At 41.6% G+C, this 22,118-nt stretch overlaps 1 protein-coding gene across 5 annotated transcripts in view; it reads left to right on the forward strand.

Moving 5' to 3' along the window:
* Nucleotides 1-2,765: 2,765 nt before the first annotated feature.
* LOC609557 (cryptic protein) overlaps nt 2,766-22,118 on the forward strand; it is a 65,657-nt gene continuing 46,304 nt past the window's right edge. For all 5 annotated transcript variants that reach the window (XM_038564792.1, XM_038564791.1, XM_038564794.1 and 2 more), the window contains exon 1: nt 2,766-2,827. The gene's annotated coding sequence lies outside the window, so the exon portion shown is untranslated. The remainder of the gene's footprint in view (nt 2,828-22,118) is intronic.

Here is a 22,118-nt window from a genome sequence, read left to right on the forward strand (position 1 = left end):
TTTGAAGGAATATTCCTATAGTGATATTATGGAGGTCACTGATACATATCCAATTAATTTTGTAAATGTCTTAATTCCACACCAATGCTTCATTGCTATTTGTTGGAACTCCTTCAGTCAAAATTCCTGTAATCTTGCCACATAGATGGAAATGTGACTGGCCCAGGAAAACTGGTTTAAATATTTTATTTTTTTAATTATTTATTTTTAAACATTTTATAACCATTCATGAGACACACACACACGCACAGAGAAAGAGAGAGGCAGAGACACAGGCAGTGGGAGAAGCAGGCTCCATGCAGGGAGCCTGAAGTGGGACTCAACCCAGGTCCAGGATCATGCCCTGGGCTGAAGGCAGGCACCATTCTACTGATCCACCCAGGCATCCAATGTTTAAAAGATGTTAATTTTTTTATTTTTTTTTAAATTTTTATTTATTTATGATAATCACAGTCACACACACACACAGAGAGAGAGAGAGAGAGAGAGAGGCAGAGACACAGGCAGAGGGAGAAGCAGGTTTCATGCATCAACGTGGGATTCGATCCCGGGTTCCAGGATCATGCCCTGGGCCAAAGGCAGGCGCCAAACTGCTGCGCCACCCAGGGATCCCTGTTTAAAAGATTTTAGAAATGCCTTTGTGGGTTTTATTAAAATAACTTGATATTAGTGATATCTGTAAAGAATTTGAGTAAGAAGAATCATTTTCTAAATGTGAAAAGTATAACAGCAATAACTGTATTTTACATGATATGCAATGTAAATATATCATTGCATCTAAATGAATAAATATCATGGTACACATTTGATTTTACTAAAGGTTTATATTATTAAGACTAGCGACAAAATCTATACCTACTTGATGGAAAAGTATTTTTTGTTACAGCACTGGAAGCTGGACTTAGATTTGGGATTAGCATATATTGGGGTATTAAGAAGTCTGGAGTATATGGTACCAATCCTTTAATAATCTACTTTGTAAGCTTAGCATATTTTAATTATAGTACTGTTTATATCCACAAGATCCTTGAAGTGCACTGGAAGTGCTGTCAGAAAGGAATTTACATGAAAATGCGGATGCTCTTCTCTCACTGATGATGATCTGAAGATGCAGTACTTGCTTCTGCTTCTGGAATACCCCTTGTGTGTATGTACATATGCTTCATGCTTTCCACAACTCTCACTCACCCATCAGAACCTGGGGGTGGTGGTGTGCCTGAATCCCTGCCCTTGGTGGCAGTCAAGGACAGGGGAGAAAACTGGTTTGTTCTGGATTATTTCACCCAAAGGTGGAGGGGGTGGGGCTGTGCACAGGGGCACCAGGGAAGGCAGGACAATGGGGAAAGATGGAAGTGACAGTATGATGAGTATCCTGCAGAGCCAGAAACCCAAGGACCTGGAGTCAGGGGGACACAGGCCTAGCTGCGGATGAGTTGCCTGGAGCCTGGAGATGCCCTGGTTGTGTGTTGTATTGAGGCCACTACTTCATTGGTAACGTGATTGTGAAGACTTGGGGGCTGTGGTGGAGGCAGTGTCCTTAGCTGGACACAGCACAGATGGAGCAGAACATGAAGGATGGGCATCTGAGCCCATGGAGCAGGAGACCCAGCTTCAATGAGGCCAGAGAGGAGGGAGAATGTCACTCCTCCATTGGCACTGAGTCCTGGATCCCATCAAGGGGATCATGCCTGACCTCCCATGCACATATGGGTCACTTCCCTGACATCTCTGCCAACATTTGTCCCTGTGTTTAGAACTTTCTATACCAAATGTCCCTGTGACGCTGTCACTTATTCTTTCCTTCCACTAGATGCTGCTCTACAGCCACTGCAACAACCCGCATTTCTGATTCCTCAGTCCCAGTGTGGACAAGGAAGAGAGAAGATCTGGTGAGCCCTCCTCAATCTCCAGAAGGCAAATGGGGATCCGAGTGTTTACCTGGGCCCTTTGACATTGAGGTGACAGTATTAAGCAGCTATAGCTTGTGGAACACTCCGCGTGTGTCAGGCTCCTTTTGCCAAGTAGCTTTTCTCTCTCTTTTAAAAAGATTTTATTTATTTACTTCAGAGAGAAGATTGTGTGCACAAGTGTAGGCTCTGTGGGGAGGTAAAGGCAGAGATGGATGGAGGGGGAGAGGGAAAGAATTTCCAGCTGACTCCTTGGTGACCAGAGAGTCTGACTCAGGGTGCAATTTCAGTACCCTGAGATCCTGACCTAAGCTGAAACCAAGAGTTCAACAATCAACCAGCAGAGGCACCCAGGCACTCCTTCATGAATTAGTCTCTTAACTGACCCCAGGATTCTTGAAGTTTGTTCTCACCCTACATGCTGAGAAATAGAATCTCCGAGAGATGACGTGACCTCTCCAGAGTCACACAGCATATAGGTAGAGAAGCTGTGATTCGAATTGAGGTCCCCAGATTCCAAATGTCACAGGCTTAACAACTCTCCTGACCCACTGCCTAAGGCAGTTGCTAATTATTGTGTTTCTATGATGTGCTGGAGAATACAGAGATAAATAAGACAGACTCACACTCTAAATGGTTTGTGCTGTGTCCACTCTCCTGGGAAACCTGTCCTCATTTCTCTCCAGGATCTAACACACAGCTTGGAACAGAGTAAGGCCTCAGTTACTATGGAAAAAATGATTTGCACTTATGTCAGAGACTTTTTTATTTTTAATAAGATTTTATTTATTTATTCATGCAAGACACACAGAAAGAGACAGAGGGAGAAGCAGTCATCCTGAGGGAAGCCGGATGTGGGACTGGATCCCAAGACTCCCAGGATCATGACCTGAGCTGGAGCTAGATGCTCAACCAGTGAGGTACTCAGACAACCCTATCAGATTTTCTGTGGTTCATACCCGAGATTGTAGAACACAGAGGATGTCCTGGGACCTCATATTTCTCCTATCCAGGCATCTTTTTGAGTCCTTTCTTTTGGGCGGTTGGCTGAACCCCACTGTGCCATCCCAATGGTCCCTTCTGGTCCTGGAGTATTACTCTATATAAAATGGTGGTTTAGGATGATTTTTTCCAGTGGCACATGCTTATTCATTTTCTCCATGTTCCTAGGTTTATTTGGCACCTTAAACCTTGTGCAGAATATGTTAAGTTGTCTAGATGCCTTCCCCTGAAAAATACATTTACACCTACCTTTTGCATCCAGTTTCCAAGCCTTCCTAAACCTGAAATTAAGTGTCTGTGCTGCAGAGGATTCTTGGAGGCTGAAGACCTCTCAAACCAACAGAATCACTTCCTAATGGGAGGGGGAGGGTTATTCAATCAGAAAAGTCATAAATTGCTGCCATGTGCTATGCATCACACCAGGTGCTGGGGACCACAGGGGACAGCTGCAGCATCCAGGTGAGTTAGGAGGCCACTCAGGGAAGTAGGAGTAACCCCTGGGCTCTCAGACCACAGCTTCAGACTGGGCTATGGGGCTTCTGTAGATTCCCACCTCCCTGGGGGTGCCTGGGCTTTTCTCCCTCCTGGCGTCTCAATTAGAGTCTACTGTAACAGGCTTATCCAAGATAAGCAGGATGACTCCTAGTAAGGTTCCTTAGTGCTTCTGCTCCAGAGTATATCCTACAGCCATGCAAACTCAGCTGTTGTCTGTTACAAGTTCAAAGCAACCCTCATCCTAACTCCCTCAGCAGATTGTCAGAAACCTCTTCCTCTCCTTTTTGCTGCTAATAACAATAATAACAGCTAATAATAACAAAAAGTTTAGTCATTCATTGGGCACATATATATGGAGCACTGTGGGTCCCCTGGGCCTGCGGGGTGAACAAGATCACATGTTTGGCTGAGACATGGGGTGGCCCCCCCACGATGAGATAATGCCTGGCTGCCAAGTACCAATCCTCAATTTTTAGGGTCTGAATATTCCCCAATTTTTTAGACTGCTTTAAGGAAAAAATATAAACTTCAAAAACAAGTTTTGCTTCTAAAGTGGCAATCTGCAGAATTAAGAAAACTTTGAAATATTGATGGCATCACAAAACTCAGAAAATAACATTTTTGGTATTGACTTCCATCTGTGTACCACCTCTTCCTGAATTTCTTATTTACTTATTTTGCTGGCATGGTCTTTGATCACTTCTCCATAGGACATAAATGTTTCATTTAACAGAGAACGAGCAGTGTCTGGGAGGTGTTAGGGAGCAGAAGAGGGGGAGGGAGGGGAACAAGCAGACTCCCTCCTAACACAAAGCCTAACATAGGGCTTCAACAATGACCCTGAGATCATGACCTGAGCAGAAATCAAGAGTCAGATGTTTAACCTACCTAAGCACCCCACGGGAGTGCTTTTTCTAATATAATCCTTTTTCAAAAAGAAATATTTATTCATTTATTTATTTATTTATTTGTTTGTTTGTTTGTTTATTTATTTATTTATGAGAGACACACAGAGAGAGAGAGAGGCAGAGACACCGGCAGAGGGAGAAGGAGGCTCCTCGCAGGGCTCCTGATGTTGAATTTGATCCTGGATTTGGGATCATGCCCTTAACCCAAAAGCAGATGCCCAACCTCTGAGCCACCCAGGCATCTCTCTAATATGTTCTATTCAACAAGTAAAATAGACATCAGTCTTCCTTCTAACAGAAAAGAGTGAAATTGGTTCTTTCTTAGCCATAGTTTAGAAAGGGATGTGTCACATGTCCTCAGTGGTGACACTATCTAACTTTTTGAGATTGTTGTCATATGTGGGACAGATACTGAACTTCTGTCAGTAATATCCATAATCTGAATATTTTTAGTTTTCTTTGTGAACTGATTAAATTTTAATACTCTGTAGGAAGGTCAGTCATTAATTAGTTTTTCAATGGAGACAGAACGTAAAGACTGCTAACTCTGGGAAACGAACTAGGGGTGGTAGAAGGGGAGGAGGGCGGGGGGTGGGAGTGAATGGGTGACGGGCACTGGGGGTTATTCTGTATGTTAGTAAATTGAACACCAATAAAAAATAAATTAAAAAAAAAGAGTTTTGTAAAGAGTTTTCCATTGACTTGATTTTGTGTGAAACCAGGTGGAAACTCTTTCTATTGTTCAAGATCTTTAATATTTACTTCCTTTCTTAATTTTATTCATTTACAAATAAAGTTCAGTAAGTTTCAGAATGGATTTTATTTATTTATGTATTTATTTGTTTGTTTATTTATTATCTATTTATTTATTTGAGGGAGAGAATGGAAAGGGATGGAAAGAGAGAGAGAACATAGCTGGGGGGAGAGTTAGAAGGAGAAGTAGACTACCCATGAAGAGGGAGCACAACATGGAGCAAATCCTGAACATGGGATCATGCCCTGTCCCCAAGGAGTTCAATTAAGTGTTTCCACTAGTAACCTACAAATCAAATATGATCATCATTAATAGTACTTATTGTGAATTTATTATTTGGATGTAAACCTACTGTAAAACATCAATAGATGTTTTAATCAATTGATGATATTTTAATCAATAGATTTATTACCTAGAATAAAAGTGATCTTTACTACTATTAATGATTTTAGAAAGCCAGATGGAACATAGTGTTTGAGATAATGTCTCACAAAGTCAGTGAAAGGACATCTGGAGGAAATTGTTTGTCCCTAAGGATGTGTCTCTCCAGTCCACTCAGGATGGTTACTACAACATTCCTCAACAAAGCAGGAGTAAATGTTGTTGAGAGAAAGTACCCCATCACAATCTGTAACAAGCTTCGCTGTCTCCAATGGCAAACATCCTCTTAAATAAGGTTATTCTTGGTAAGAGACAACCACTCAGCACTCTTCCCAAATAGACATTGACTGATTTTCATCAGAATCTGTGTGCAAAGCAACCAAGAAAGCGACATTCATTCCTTGGTCAAAAATACTCAAGCTCACTTTGACAATATTTATCAAATCTTCTTCTGTGATGTTCTTGATAAACACTTTCTTTAAGAATGGATCATGGGAAGAAGCCTGGGTGACTCAGCGGTTGAGCCTCTTCCTTTGAATTGGGGCATGATTCAGGGTCTGGGGATCAAGTCCCATTTCGGGCTCCTTGCAGGGAGCCTGCTTCTCCCTCTCCCTGTGTCTCTGTTTCTCTGTGTGTCTGTTAAATAAATAAATAAATAAATAAATAAATAAATAAATAAGCAAGATGGCGGAAGAGTAGGGTCCCCAAATCACCTGTCTCCACCAAATAAACTAGAAAACTTTCAAATCATCCTGAAAAATCTACAAATTCGACCTGAGATTTAAAGATAGACCAGCTGGAACGCTACAGTGAGAAGAGTTCACGCTTCTATCAAGGTAGGAACACAGGGAAAAAGAAATAAAGAAACAAAAGGCATTCAAGGGGGAGGGGCCCTGCTAGGAGCTGGGCTAAGGCCGGGGTGAGTGTCCCCAGGACAGGAAAGCCCCATCCTGGAGAAGCAGGAGCTGCACCAGCCTTCTGGGGCAGAAAGGCGCCCGCAGGGAGTTAGAGCAGGAACGGGGAGGGCGGGGATGCCCTCGGGCTCCCTGGGACACTAACAGACACCTGTGCGCCCAGGAGGGTGCACCATACCCCAAGGCCGAGCTCCCTAAAAGACTGCAGCATGCACGGTGGGACCCGGGAGCAGCTCAGAGGGGCTCTGGCGGTGGCTCTGCGGAAAGGGGCTGTGAGGCCGGGAGCAGCTCGGAGGCGGCTCCTCCAAAGGAAGAGGCTCCATGCGGTGGGAGCTGCGCAGCTCCAGGAGCAGCTCGGAGGGGCAAGGGCGGCGGCTCTGCGCAGACGGGGCTGTGTGGCCTGGAGCAGCTCGGAGGCGTTCCGGCAGAGGAAGAGGCTCCATGAGGAGGGGCCTGCATCGCTCCAGGAGCAGCTCAGAGGGGCTCGGGTGGCAGTTCCGTGGAGGGGGCTGCATGGCCGGAGCACGAATCCAACAGCACAGGCCGGGGAGCCCAGGGCGCCGGGGACAAAAACTGGGATCCGTCATCCCCACAACAGGCAGAGGCTGGAAGGGCCCAGGACAGCAAGGACGCTTCTGCCCCAAGCTGAGCAGAGCAGAGGCCCCGCTCCCCGGAGCCTCCAGGTGCTGCAGGTGGAGTGCTTCAGAGTTCCTGTGGGGGCTGAATCCAGGTTTCCAGAGCTGCCGCTGCCACCATGGTTGTTTCTCCTGGGGCCTCACAGAGTAAACAACACCTACTGAGCCCTGCACCAGACAGAGGGAAGAGCAGCTCCCCCAAGTGCTGACACCTGAAAATCATCACAACAGGCCCCTACCTCAGAAGACCATCTAGACGGACAAGTTCCAGGGGAAGTCAAGGGACTTAAAGTGTACAGAATTAGAAGATACTCCCCCATGTTTTTTTTTCTCGCTTTTTGATTTCTGTTTGCTTCTCCCATGCTTTTATTCCTTTCATTCTTTTTCTTTCTCTTTTTCTTCTCTTATTTTCTTTTTTCTTTTTCCATTTTTCTTTTCTATCCTTTTTTCTCTTTTTCTCCTTTTCCCAATACAACTTGTTTTTTGGCCATTCTGCATTGAGCAAAATGACTAGAAGGAAAACCTCACCTCAAACGAAAGAATCAGAAACAGTCCTCTCTCACACTCAGTTACAAAATCTGGATTACAATTCAATGTCAGAAAGCCAATTCAGAAGCACTATCATACAGCTACTGGTGGCTCTAGAAAAAAGCATAAAGGACTCAAGACACTTCATGACTGAGGAATTTAGATCCAATCAGGCAGAAATTAAAAATCAATTGAATGAGATGCAATCCAAACTAGAAGTCCTAACGATGAGGGTTAACGAGGTGGAAAAATGAGTGAGTGACATAGAAGACAAGTTGATGGCAAAGAGGGAAACTGAGGGAAAAAGAGACAGACAATTAAAAGACCATAAGGTTAGATTAAGGGAAATAAACAACAGCCTGAGGAAGAAAAACCTACATTTAATTGGGGTTGCCGACAGCGCCAAAAGGGACAGAGGGCCGAAATAAGTATTTAAATAAATCATAGCTGAAAACTTTCCTAATCTGGGAAGGAAAACAGGCATTCAGATGCAGGAAATAGAGAGATCCCCCATAAAATCAATAAAAAACGTTCAACACCTCAACATCTAATAGTGAAGTTTGCAAATGCCAAAGATAAAGAGAAGATCCTTAAAGCAGCAAGACACAAAAAATCCCTCACTTTTATGGGGAGGAGTATTAGGGTAACAGCAGACCTATCCACAGAGACCTGGCAGGCCAGAAAGGGCTGGCAGGATATATTCAGGGTCCTAAATGAGAAGAACATGCAACCAAGAATCCTTTATCCAGCAAGGCTCTCATTCAAAATGGAAGGAGAGATAAAGAGCTTCCAAGACAGGCAGCAACTAAAAGAATATGTGACCTCCAAACCAGCTCTGCAAGAAATTTTAAGGGGGACTCTTAAAATTCCCCTTAAAGAAGAAGTTCAGTGGAACAATCCACAAAAACACGGACTGAATAGATATCATGATGACACTAAACTCATATCTGTCAATAGTAACTCTGAACGTGAATGGGCTTAATGACCCCATCAAAAGGCGCAGGCTTTCAGACTGGATAAAAAAGCAGGACCCATCTATTTGCTGTCTACAAGAGACTCATTTTAGACAGAAGGACACCTACAGCCTGAAAATAAAAGGTTGGAGAACCATTTACCATTCGAATGGTCCTCAAAAGAAAGCAGGGGTAGCCATCCTTATATCAGATAAACTAAAATTTACCCCAAAGACTGTAGTGACAGATGAAGAGGAACAGTATCTCATACTTAAAGGATCTATCCAACAAGAGGACTTATAATTCTCAACATATATGCGCCGAATGTGGGAGCTGCCAAATATTTAAACCAATTAATAACCAAAGTGAAGAAATACTGAGATAATAATACACTTATATTGGTGACTTCAATCTAGCTCTTTCTACCTTCTATAGGTCTTCTAAGCATAACATCTCCAAAGAAACGAGAGCTTTAAATGATACACTGGACCAGATGGATTTCACATATATCTACAGAACTTTACATCCAAACTCAACTGAATACACATTATTCTCCAGTGCACACGGAATATTTTCCAGAATAGAACACATAATGGGGAACAAATTGGGTCTGAACAGATACCAAAACATTGGGATCGTCCCCTGCATATTCTCAGACCATAATGCCTTGAAATTAGAACTAAATCACAACGGGATCCCTGGGTGACGCAGCGGTTTGGCGCCTGCCTTTGGCCCAGGGCGCGATCCTGGAGACCCGGGATCGAATCCCACATCGGCTCCCGGCGCATGGAGCCTGCTTCTCCCTCTGCCTGTGTCTCTGCCTCTCTCTCTCTCTCTCTGTAACTATCATAAATAAATAAAAATTTTAAAAAAAAATTTAAAAAAAAGAACTAAATCACAACAAGAAGTTTGGAAGGACCTCAAACACGTGGAGGTTAAGGACCATCCTGCTAAAAGATGAAATGGTCAACCAGGAAATTAAGGAAGAATTAAAAAGATTCATGGAAACTAATGAGAATGAAGATACAACCGTTCCAAATCTTTGGGATACAACCAAAGCAGTCCTAAGGCGGAAATAATCGCAATAAAAGCATCCATTCAAAAACTGGAAAAAACTCAAATACAAAAGCTAACCTTACACATAAAGGAGCTAGAGAAAAAACAGTAGATGGATCTTACATCCAGTAGAAGAAGAGAGTTAATTAAAATTCAAGCAGAACTCAATGAAATCAAGACCAGGAGAACTGTGGAACAGATCAACAGAACCAGGAGTTCGTTCTTTGAAAGAATTAACAAGACAGATAAACCATTAGCCAACCTTATTAAAAAGAAGAGAGAGAAGACTCATATTAATAAAATCATGAATGAGAAAGGAGAGATCACTACCAACACCAAGGATACAAAGGATTTTAAAAACCTATTATGAACAGCTATACGCCTGTAAATTAGGCAATCTAGAAGAAATGGAGGCATTCCTGGAAAGCCACAAACTACCAAAATTCGAACAGGAAGAAATAGAAAACATGAAGAGGCCAGTAACCAGGGAGGAAATTGAAGCAGTCATCAAAAACCTCCCAAGACACAAGAGTCCAGGGCCAGATGGCTTCCCAGGGGAATTCTATACAGTGTTTAAAGAAGAAATCATACCTATTCTACTAAAGCTGTTTGGAAAGATAGAAAGAGATGGAGTACTTCCAAATTCGTTCTATGAGACTAGCATCACCTTAATTCCAAAACCAGACAAAGACCCCACCAAAAAGGAGAATTACAGACCAATATCCCTGATGAACATGGACGCGAAAATTCTCAACAACATACTAGCCAATAGGATCCAACAGTACATTAAGAAAATTATTCACCAAGACCAGGTAGGATTTATCCCTGGGACACAAGGCTGGTTAAACACTCGTAAAACACTCAATGTGATTCATCATAAAAGCAAGAGAAAAACGAAGAACCATAGGATCCTCTCATTAGATGCAGAGAAAGCATTTGACAAAATACAGCATTCATTCTTGATCAAAGATAGAGGGAACGTTCCTCGACATCTTAAAAGCCATCTACATAAAGCCCACAGCAAATATCATTCTCAATGAGGAAGCACTGGGAGCCTTTCCCCTAAGATCAGGAACAAGACAGGGATGTCCACTCTCACCACTGCTGTTCAACATAGTATTGGAAGTCCTACCCTCAGCAATCAGGCAACAAAAAGATATTAAAAGCATTCAAATTGGCAAAGAAGAAGTCAAACTCACCCTCTTCGCCGATGACATAATACTCTACATAGAAAACCCAAAAGCCTCCACCCCAAGATTGATAGAACTCATAACAGCAATTTGGTAGTGTGGCAGGTTACAAAATCAATGCCCAGAAATCTGTGGCATTTCTGTACATTAACAATGAGAGTGAAGAAAGAGAAATTAAGGAGTCAATCCCATTTACAATTGCAACCAAAAGCATAAAATACCTAGCAATAAACCTAACCAAAGAGGTAAAGGATCTATACCCTAAAAACTATAAAACACTTCAGAAAGAAATTGAGGAAGACACAGAGATGGAAAAATATTCTATGCTCATGGATTGGCAGAATTAATATTGTGAAAATGTCAATGTTATCCAGGGCAATTTACACGGTTAATGCAATCCCTATCAAAATACCATGGACTTTCTTCAGAGAGTTAGAACAAATTATTTTAAGATTTGTGTGGAACCAAAAAAGACCCCGAATAGCTAGGGGAATTTTATTTTTGTATTTTTTTATTTTTTAACATATTATTTTATTTTATTTTTTATTTTTTATTTTTTTAAATTTATTTTTTATTGGTGTTCAATTTACTAACATACAGAATAACCCCCAGTGCCCGTCACCCATTCACTCCCACCCCCGCCCTCCTCCCCTTCTACCACCCCTAGTTCATTTCCCAGAGTTAGCAGTCTTTACGTTCTGTCTCCCTTTCTGATATTTCCCACACATTTCTTCTCCCTTCCCTTATATTCCCTTTCACTATTATTTATATTCCCCAAATGAATGAGAACATATAATGTTTGTCCTTCTCCGACTGACTTACTTCACTCAGCATAATACCCTCCAGTTCCATCCACGTTGAAGCAAATGGTGGGTATTTGTCATTTCTAATGGCTGAGTAATATTCCATTGTATACATAAACCACATCTTCTTTATCCATTCATCTTTCGTTGGACACCGAGGCTCCTTCCACAGTTTGGCTATTGTGGCCATTGCTGCTATAAACATCGGGGTGCAGGTGTCCCGGCGTTTCATTGCATTTGTATCTTTGGGGTAAATCCCCAACAGGGCAATTGCTGGGTCGTAGGGCAGGTATATTTTTAACTGTTTGAGGAACCTCCACACAGTTTTCCAGAGTGGCTGCGCCAGTTCACATTCCCACCAACAGTGTATGAGGGTTCCCTTTTCTCCGCATCCTCTCCAACATTTGTGGTTTCCTGCCTTGTTAATTTTCCCCATTCTCACTGGTGTGAGGTGGGATCTCATTGTGGTTTTGATTTGTATTTCCCTGATGGCAAGTGATGCAGAGCATTTTCTCATGTGCATGTTGGCCATGTCTATGTCTTCCTCTGTGAGATTTCTGTTCATGTCTTTTGCCCATTTCATGATTGGATTGTTTATTTCTTTGGTGTTGAGTTTAATAAGTTCTTTATAGATCTTGGAAACTAGCCCTTTATCTTATATGTCATTTGCAAATATCTTCTCCCATTCTGTAGGTTGTCTTTGAGTTTTGTTGACTGTATCCTTTGCTGTGCAAAAGCTTCTTATCTTGATGAAGTCCCAATAGTTCATTTTTGCTTTTGTTTCTTTTGCCTTCGTGGATGTATCTTGCAAGAAGTTACTGTGGCCGAGTTCAAAAAGGGTGTTGCCTGTGTTCTCCTCTAGGATTTTGATGGAATCTTGTCTCACATTTAGATCTTTCATCCATTTTGAGTTTGTCTTTGTGTATGGTGCAAGAGAGTGGTCTAGTTTCATTCTTCTGCATGTGGATGTCCAATTTTCCCAGCACCATTTATTGAAGAGACTGTCTTTCTTCCAATGGATAGTCTTTCCTCCTTTATCGAATATTAGTTGCCCATAAAGTTCAGGGTCCACTTCTGGATTCTCTATTCTGTTCCACTGATCTATGTGTCTGTTTTTGTGCCAGTACCACACTGTCTTGATGACCACAGCTTTGTAGTACAACCTGAAATCTGGCATCGTGATGCCCCCATCTATGGTTTTCTTTTTTAAAATTCCCCTGGCTATTCGGGGTCTTTTCTGATTCCACACAAATCTTAAAATAATTTGTTCTAACTCTCTAAGAAAGTCCATGGTATTTTGATAGGGATTGCATTAAACGTGTATATTGCCCTGGGTAACATTGACATTTTCACAATATTAATTCTGCCAATCCATGAGCATGGAATATTTTTCCATCTCCTTGTGTCTTCCTCAATTTCTTTCAGAAGTGTTCTATAGTTTTGAGGGTATAGATCCTTTACATCTTTGGTTAGGTTTATTCCTAGGTATCTTATGCTTTTGGGTGCAATTGTAAATGGGATTGACTCCTTAATTTCTATTTCTTCAGTCTCATTGTTAGTGTATAGAAATGCCACTGATTTCTGGGCATTGATTTTGTATCCTGCCACGCTACCGAATTGCTGTATGAGTTCTAGCAATCTTGGGGTGGAGACTTTTGGGTTTTCTATGTAGAGTATCATGTCATCAGCGAAGAGGGAGAGTTTGACTTCTTCTTTGCCAATTTGAATGCCTTTAATGTCTTTTTGTTGTCTGATTGCTGAGGCTAGGACTTCCAGTACTATGTTGAATAGCAGTGGTGAGAGTTGACATCCCTGTCTTGTTCCTGATCTTAGGGGAAAGGCTCCCAGTGCTTCCCCATTGAGAATGATATTTGCTGTGGGCTTTTCATAGATGGCTTTTAAGATGTCGAGGAATGTTCCCTCTATCCCTACACTCTGAAGAGTTTTGATCAGAAATGGATGCTGTATTTTGTCCGATGCTTTCTCTGCATCTAATGAGAGGATCATATGGTTCTTGGTTTTTCTCTTGCTGATATGATGAATCACGTTGATTGTTTTACGGGTGTTGAACCAGCCTTGTGTCCCAGGGATAAATCCTACTTGGTCATGGTGAATAATTTTCTTAATGTACTGTTGGATCCTATTGGCCAGTATCTTGTTGAGAATTTTTGCATCCATGTTCATCAGGGATATTGGTCTCTAATTCTCCTTTTTGGTGGGGTCTTTGTCTGGTTTTGGAATTAAGGTGATGCTGGCCTCATAGAATGAATTTGGAAGTACTCCATCTCTTTCTATCTTTCCAAACAGCTTTAGTAGAATAGGTATGGTTTCTTCTTTAAACGTTTGATAAAATTCCCCTGGGAAGCCATCTGGCCCTGGACTCTTGTGTCTTGGGAGGTTTTTGATGACTGCTTCAATTTCCTCCCTGGTTATTGGCCTGTTCAGGTTTTCTATTTCTTCCTGTTCCAGTTTTGGTAGTTTGTGGCTTTCCAGGAATGCGTCCATTTCTTCTATATTGTCTAATTTATTGGCATATAGCTATTCATAATATGTTTTTAAAATCGTTTGTATTTCCTTGGTGTTGGTAGTGATCTCTCCTTTCTCATTCATGATTTTATTAATTTGAGTCTTCTCTCTCTTCTTTTTAATAAGGCTGGCTAATGGTTTATCTATCTTATTAATTCTTTCAAAGAACCAACTCCTGTTTCTGTTGATCTGTTCCACAGTTCTTCTGGTCTCGATTTCATTGAGTTCTGCTCGAATCTTTATTAACTCCCTTCTTCTCTTGGGTGTAGGATCTATTTGCTGTTTTTTCTCTAGCACCTTTATGTGTAAGGTTAGCTTTTGTATTTGAGTTCTTTCCAGTTTTTGAATGGATGCTTTTATTGCGATGTATTTCCCCCTTAGGACTGCTTTTGCTGCATCCCAAAGATTTTGGATGGTTGTATCTTCATTCTCATTAGTTTCCATGAATCTTTTTAATTCTTCCTTAATTTCCTGGTTGACCCTTTCATCTTTTAGCAGGATGGTCCTTAACCTCCACGTGTTTGAGGTCCTTCCAAACTTCTTGTTGTGATTTAGTTCTAATTTCAAGGCATTATGGTCTGAGAATATGCAGGGGACGATCCCAATCTTTTGGTATGGGTTCAGACCCAATTTGTGACCCAATATGTGGTCTATTCTGGAGAAAGTTCCATGTGCACTTGAGAAGAATGTGTATTCAGTTGAGTTTGGATGTAAAGTTCTGTAGATATCTGTGAAATCCATCTGGTCCAGTGTATCATTTAAAGCTCTCGTTTCTTTGGAGATGTTGTGCTTAGAAGACCTATCGAGTATAGAAAGAGCTAGAAGAAGTCACCAAGTATAAGTGTATTATTATCTAAGTATTTCTTCACTTTGGTTAATAATTGATTGATATATTTGGCAGCTCCCACTTTCGGGGCATATATATTGAGGATTGTTAAGTCCTCTTGCTGAATAGATCCTTTAAGTATGATATAGTGTCCCTCTTCATCTCTCACTACAGTCTTTGGGGTAAATTTTAGTTTATCTGATATAAGGATACCTACCCCTGCTTTCTTTTGAGGACCATTCGAATGGTAAATGGTTCTCCAACCTTTTATTTTCAGGCTGTAGGTGTCCTTCTGTCTAAAATGAGTCTCTTGTAGACAGCAAATAGATGGGTCCTGCTTTTTTATCCAGTCTGAAAGCCTGCGCCTTTTGATGGGGTCATTAAGCCCATTCACGTTCAGAGTTACTATTGACAGATATGAGTTTAGTGTCATCATGATAACTATTCAGTCCTTGTTTTTGTGGAATGTTCCACTGAACTTCTTCTTAAAGGGGAATTTTAAGAGTCCCCCTTAAAATTTCTTGCAGAGCTGGTTTGGAGGTCACATATTCTTTTAGTTGCTGCCTGTCTTGGAAGCTCTTTATCTCTCCTTCTATTCTGAATGAGAGCCTTGCTGGAGAAAGTATTCTTGGTTGCATGTTCTTCTCATTTAGGACCCTGAATATATCCTGCCAGCCCTTTCTGGCCTGCCAGGTCTCTGTGGAGAGGTCTGCTGTTACCCTAATACTCCTCCCCATAAAAGTCAGGGATTTCTTGTCTCTTGCTGCTTTAAGGATCTTCTCTTTATCTTTGGAATTTGCAAGCTTCACTATTAAATGTCGAGGTGTTGAACGGTTTTTATTGATTTTAGGGGGGGATCTCTCTATTTCCTGGATCTGAATGCCTGTTTCCCTTCCCAGATTAGGAAAGTTTTCAGCTAGAATTTGTTCAAATACATATTCTGGCCCTCTGTCCCTTTCGGCACCCTCGGGAACCCCAATTAAACGTAGGTTTTTCTTCCTCAGGCTGTCGTTTATTTCCCTTAATCTATCTTCATGGTCTTTTAATTGTTTGTCTATTTTTTCCTCAGTTTCCCTCTTTGCTATCAACTTGTCTTCTATGTCACTCACTTGTTCTTCCACCTCGTTAACCCTCGTCGTTAGGACTTCTAGTTTGGATTGCATCTCATTCAATTGATTTTTAATTTCTGCCTGATTAGCTCTAAATTCTGCAGTCATGAAGTCTCTTGAGTCCTTTATGCTTTTTTCTAGAGCCACCAGTAGCTGTATAATAGTGCTTCTGAATTGGCTTTCTGACATTGAATTGTAATCCAGATTTTGTAACTCTGTGGGAGAGAGGACTGTTTCTGATTCTTTCTTTTGAGGTGAGGTTTTCCTTCTAGTCATTTTGCTCAGTGCAGAGTGGCCAAAAGCAAGTTGTATTGGGAAAAGGAGAAAAAGATAGGAGAGAAAGAAGGAAAGAAAAGAGAAAGAGAAAAAAAAGGAAGAAAAGAAAAACGAAAAAAAAAAGAAAAAGAGAAAGAAAAAGAAAGAAAGAAAGAAGAAAAAAGGGGGGGGGTGGGGGAAGGAAACAAATCAAAAAGCAAAAAAAAAAAAAAAAAAAAAAAAAAAAGAACCACGGGGGAGTATCTTCTGATTCTGCGTACTTTAAGTCCCTTGGCTTCCCCTGGAAGTTGTCAGTCCGTCTAGCTGGTCTTCTGGGGGAGGGGCCTGCTGTGCTGATTTTCAGGTGTTAGCAGTTGGGGGGGCTGCTGTGCCCCCTGCCTGGTGCAGGGCTCAGTGGGGGTTTTTTACCCCGTGAGGCCCCAGGGGCAACAGCCCTAGTGGCGGGGCCAGCTCTGGAAACCTGGATTCAGCCCCCACAGGAACTCCGGAGCTCTCGGTCTGCAGGGCCTGGAGGCTCCGGGGCGGGGCCGCTGCTCTGCTCAGCTCGGGGCAGGAGCGTCCTCGCTGTCCTGGGCCCTCCCGGCCTCTGCCTGTCCCGGGGGGAGGCCGGATCCTGGGCTGTGTCCGGGCGCCCACGCTGTTGGATTCGCGCTCCCGGCCGCGCAGCCCCCTCCGCGGAGCCGCCGCCCAAGTCCCTCCGAGCTGCTCCTGGAACCGCGCAGCCCCCTCCGCACGGAGCCTCTTCCTCTGTCCGAGCCCCTCCGAGCTGCTCCCGGGACCGCGCAGCCCCCTTTGTGGTGCAGCCGCCCGAGCCCCTCTGAGCTGCTCCCGCCCCGCAGCCCCCTCCGCGGAGCCGCCCCCAAGCCCCCCGAGCTGCTCCCGCCCCGCAGCCCCCTCCGCCGAGCCCCCCCCCCGAGCCCCCCCGAGCTGCTCGGGGTCCCGCCGTGCGTGCTGCAGCCCTTAGGGAGCTCGGCGCACCCTCCCGGGGCGCAGGTGCCTGTTAGTGTCCCCGGGAGCCCGAGGGCATCCCCGCCTCCTGGGTCCTGCTCCAACTCCCTGCGAGCCCCTTTCCGCCCGGGAAGGTTGGTGCAGCTCCTGCTTCTCCGGGACGGGGCTCTCCTGTCCTGGGGACACTCGCCCTGGCCTCAGCCCGGCTCCTCGTGGGGCCCCTCCCCCTTGGAGGCCTTTTGTTTCTTTATTTCTTTTTCCCCGTCTTCTTACCTTGATAGAAGCGCGAACTCTTCTCACTGTAGCATTCCAGGTGTTCTCTCTTTAATTCTCAGGCCGAATTCATAGATTTTTCAGGATAATTTGAAGGTTTTCTAGGTAATTTGGTGGAGACAGGTGATTTGGAGACCCTACTCTTCCGCCCTCTTGCCCCTCCCCCCTCATTCTTTGTTTTAAGCAAGGATTTGTAAGTAGTGGTCTATGAGAAATTATATCTCACAATACACATCCCTAAATCTGCTCCACAAAAAATACAAAAGGTAATTTCTCACACTGAAGGAAAATTTTCTACTTGAAGTACAGTCTGTATGTAGGAAATAAAAGTAAAAATGTTTGTGTGTATATGTGTGTGTAATATACATGCTAACTATTTATGCATTTTTGAATATAGATATATAAATGAATATAAATATATATAAACATTAAAAGGGTAAATGAAAATTGACTTTTAAAAATAAAAATTAGTGTGGTTGCAGACATGTAGAATTAAAACATATGAGGGTAATAATAATAAGGCAGAGTGACAAATCAATCTCGTGAGTCTTAAGACTGAGAGGTTAGAAGTATGAAAACTGCTATCAGCCACACAACTCTAAGTAGAGGGTATATGTATTGAATCTGTAGCTTGACTGCCAATTAAATTGAAAAAAATATGTATAATCTGTGTACACTAACCTAGAAATAGATATAAATTTCTACATATATGTGTAACTATATATGTTAGCACAGGAGAAGTAAAACATTAAAAATATTTCATCAAAAAAAAAGAAATAAAGCTAAATCTAAAAGGTATAGTCATCAAACAATATGATCTAGATATCACTAAAGACAACAGAGAAGAGAATGGAATAATTAAAAATAATTCATGAGAACAAAAGCACAAAGAGTGATAAAGTAACAAATAGAAGAATGCTGACACAAAACAGCAAGAGTTGAATTATGATTATGCACCAATGATTCATGAAATATAAGTAGACTAAAAAAAAAGCAAATTTCAGCAAATAAGGCAGACTGAAATAAAATGAAAGATGGAATTCCATGCTGTTGACAAGTAGCACATGCAGACTGAAAATAAAAAGTTGAAAATAAAAGGTTGGAAAAATGAACACCTTGCAGAGACAAACCAAAGAAAGCAGTGGTGCTCTATTACTATAAGACAAAGCTGACTCCAAGTGAAGAATTACTACCTGAGACAAAGTGGAATATTTATTAATTAAGAGGGTCAGGGCAGCGAGATAATACAAAAATCCTATATTTATATGCACATATAAACATGACCTCAAAATAAAAGGAAGAAACAGACAAATCCCATACTGGAGTTATACACATAACTCTTTAACTGCTAGAATAAGAAGGAAAACCCAGTCGCAATACGGAGACTAGAACAACATGACTACCAAACAGAACAAATATATCCAACAGTACACACAACTCAGAATATACATCCCATGGCATTTCAGACAAAATGATCACCAGAATAGACTGTATGGTGGATGAGGAACCAAGTGTCAACAAATAGTAAAGACTGAACTCACACTGACTGTGCCCTCTGAAAAGTGTGGATTTCAATGTGAAATCAATGACATGGAGAGAACTGAGATTCCCTTTCCTACTTGGACTGAAGCAACACACTTCTACATGAGCCATGGGTCAAAACACACATCACAGAAAATTTCAGAAAGAATTCTGGACTGACTAGTAATAAAAATAGAATTTTGCATGGGATGTAGGTTAGATGGATAAAGAAAGTTTCATGTGTCTATATTAGAAAAGAAGAAATGCTGAAAATCAATTAAGGAAGCTTCTCCTATAAGAAGCCAGAGAAGAATAGTAATTGGGCACCTGGGGGGCTCAGATAGTTGAGCATCTGCCTTTGGCTCAGGTCATGATCCTTGGGTCCTGGGATTGAGTTCTGCATCAGGGTCTCTGCTCAGCAGGGGGGCCTGCTTCTCCCTCTCTCTCTGCCTTTCCCTCAGCTTATGCTCTCTCTCTCTCTGTATCACACACACTCTCCCCCTCTTAAATAAATAAATAAATAAATAGTAAATAGAACAAAAGAAAGTAGAAGCAACTACAGTACAAATATTAAAGCAGAACTTCATTAAAAGAAAGCAGATGCATGCTAGAGAAAATCAGTAAAGCTAAAAGTTGGTGGTCTGATAAACTTAGATTAATGTGATAAAAAAAAATAAGATTCGGCAACAGAAATGGTAAGCACTGGAAATATAATGATAGAGACCTATGAAGTGCTGGGACAGGAAGCTCTGCCCAGATTGTCAGCATCACGTACAACTGCACGGTAGAAAGCAGCTACCTCACTCAGTGTGTCTGGTGTTGCTTCTTAGGGATTCCCCTGGCCTTTCCCTTTTGGCCACCAGATGGCAAAACATATCCAGACGTCACTGCCACTGCCACTCCAGCCTTGAACACTTCTGTCAGGAACCTGTTCTGGCCACTTTGATGCTTCCAAAACCCAGATGCATGCGCCCACTTTTACCAGAAAAGTGAGGAGCTTCCTTCCTTAAGTAGCTTATTCTCCACTGAAATTCCATCAGGCAGATCTGCCTGGTGGAGCTTGTGCCTCTGCTGTAATTCTGTATTCTTTAGAGTTCTCTTTTATCCTTGTGATAGCAAAGCACCTTTCTTTTTCAGGTAATAATTCATCCTAGTAAATTGGCCCTGTCTCTTACAGAAATGGTTCAATATTCACAAATCAAACAATATAATATATTACATTATTAAAAGAAAGGATAAGAAGCATATGACCCTCTCACAAAAAGCATTTAACAGAATATAGTAGCATTACTTGATTAAAAAAAACCTCAACAAAGAGGGATAGATGGAACATACCTCAACTTTAGAAAGGCCATATATAGAAGACCCACAACTAATATTGCCTTCAATGGGGAAAAATCGAGAGTCTTTCTCCTATGGTCAAGAAAAGTCAGGGATGTCCAGTCTCACAATTACTACTGAACACAGTATTGGAAGTCCCAGCCTCAGCAGTCAGACAACACAAAGAAATCAAAGGCATCTAAAATGTCGAGGAAGTAGTCAAAATCTCACTATTCGCAGAGAACTTGGTACTCCATATAAAACCTGAAAGACTCCACCAAAACCAGTTACTACTAATATATGAAACCAGTAAAGTTGCAGGATATAAAATCAATGTATTAAAATCTGTTGCATTTCTATCACCAATAATGAACATCAAAAAAGAAATCAAGGATTTGATCCCATTTGCAATTATATAAAAAAATAGGATTCGTAGGAATAAAACCAACCAAGTTGATAAAAGATCTGTACTCTGAAAACTATAGAACACTTTTGGAAGAGACAAGGAAGACACAAAGAAATGGAAGGATATTGCATGCTCATGGATTGGAAAAACAAACATCATTAAAATGCTTATACTACCCAAAGCAATCTATACATTCAATGCAATCCCTATCAAAATAGCACGGGCATTTTTACAGACCTGGTAAAAATAATCCTAAAATTTTTGTGGAACCAGAAGAGATCCTAAATGATGAACATAATGTTGAAAGAGAAAAGCAAAGCTGGAGGCATCACAATTATGAACTTCAAGCTGGATTACAGAGCTGTGACTATCAAGACAGTATGGTACTGGCACAAAATCAGACATGTAGATCAATGGAACAGAATACAGAACCCAGAAATGAACACTCAATGAAATGGTCAACTAATCTTGATAAAGCAGAAAAGAATATCCAATGGAAAGAAGACAGTCACTTCAACAAATGGTATTATAAAAATTGGACAGCCACATGGAAAAAAATTAACCTGGACTACTTTTTTATACCCTACACAATAATAAACTCAAAATAAATGAAAGACCTAAATTTGAGACAGGAAACCATCAGAATCCTAGAGGAGAACAGAGAAATATCTTTGTGCAAACTGCAGCAACTTCTTACTAGATACATTGTGGGAGGCAAGGTAATCAAAAGCAAAAATGAACTATTGGGACTTCATCAAGATAAAAATCTTCTGCACAGTGAAGGAAACAATCAAGAGAACTAACAGGCAGCATGTGGAATGGGAGAAGATAGTCGTAAATGATATATTGAATAAACATTTAGTATCCAAAATCTATAAAGAACTTAACAAACTCAACACTCAGAAGAACAATCCAGTCAGAAATGGGCAGAAGACATGAATAGATACTTTTGCAAAGACAACATCCAAAAAAGATGTCATGGAAAAAACACTCAACATCACTCATCATCAGGGGAATAAAATCAAAGCCACGAAGAGATACCACCTCGCACCTGTCAGAATGGTTCAAATGAAAAAAAAAAAAGAAAAGAATGGCTCAAATGAATAACACAGAAACAAGAGGTGTTGGAGAGATGTGGAGAAAGCAGAACCTCTTACACAATTGGTGGCAATGCAAACTGGTGCAGCCATTCTGGAAAACAGTATGGAGGTTCCTCAAAACGTTAAAAATAGAAGTACCCTAAGATCCAGCAGTTGCACAACTATGTAATTACACAAAGGATACAGAAATAGATTTAAAGTGGTCCATACACCTCAATATATATAGTAGCATTATCAACTATAGCCCATCTAAAGAGAGAACCCAAATGCCCATTGACTGATGGAGT

Source organism: Canis lupus, chromosome 19 (genome assembly GCF_011100685.1).
Source record: "Canis lupus familiaris isolate Mischka breed German Shepherd chromosome 19, alternate assembly UU_Cfam_GSD_1.0, whole genome shotgun sequence".
In the NCBI taxonomy this organism is placed as follows: Eukaryota; Metazoa; Chordata; class Mammalia; order Carnivora; family Canidae; genus Canis; species Canis lupus.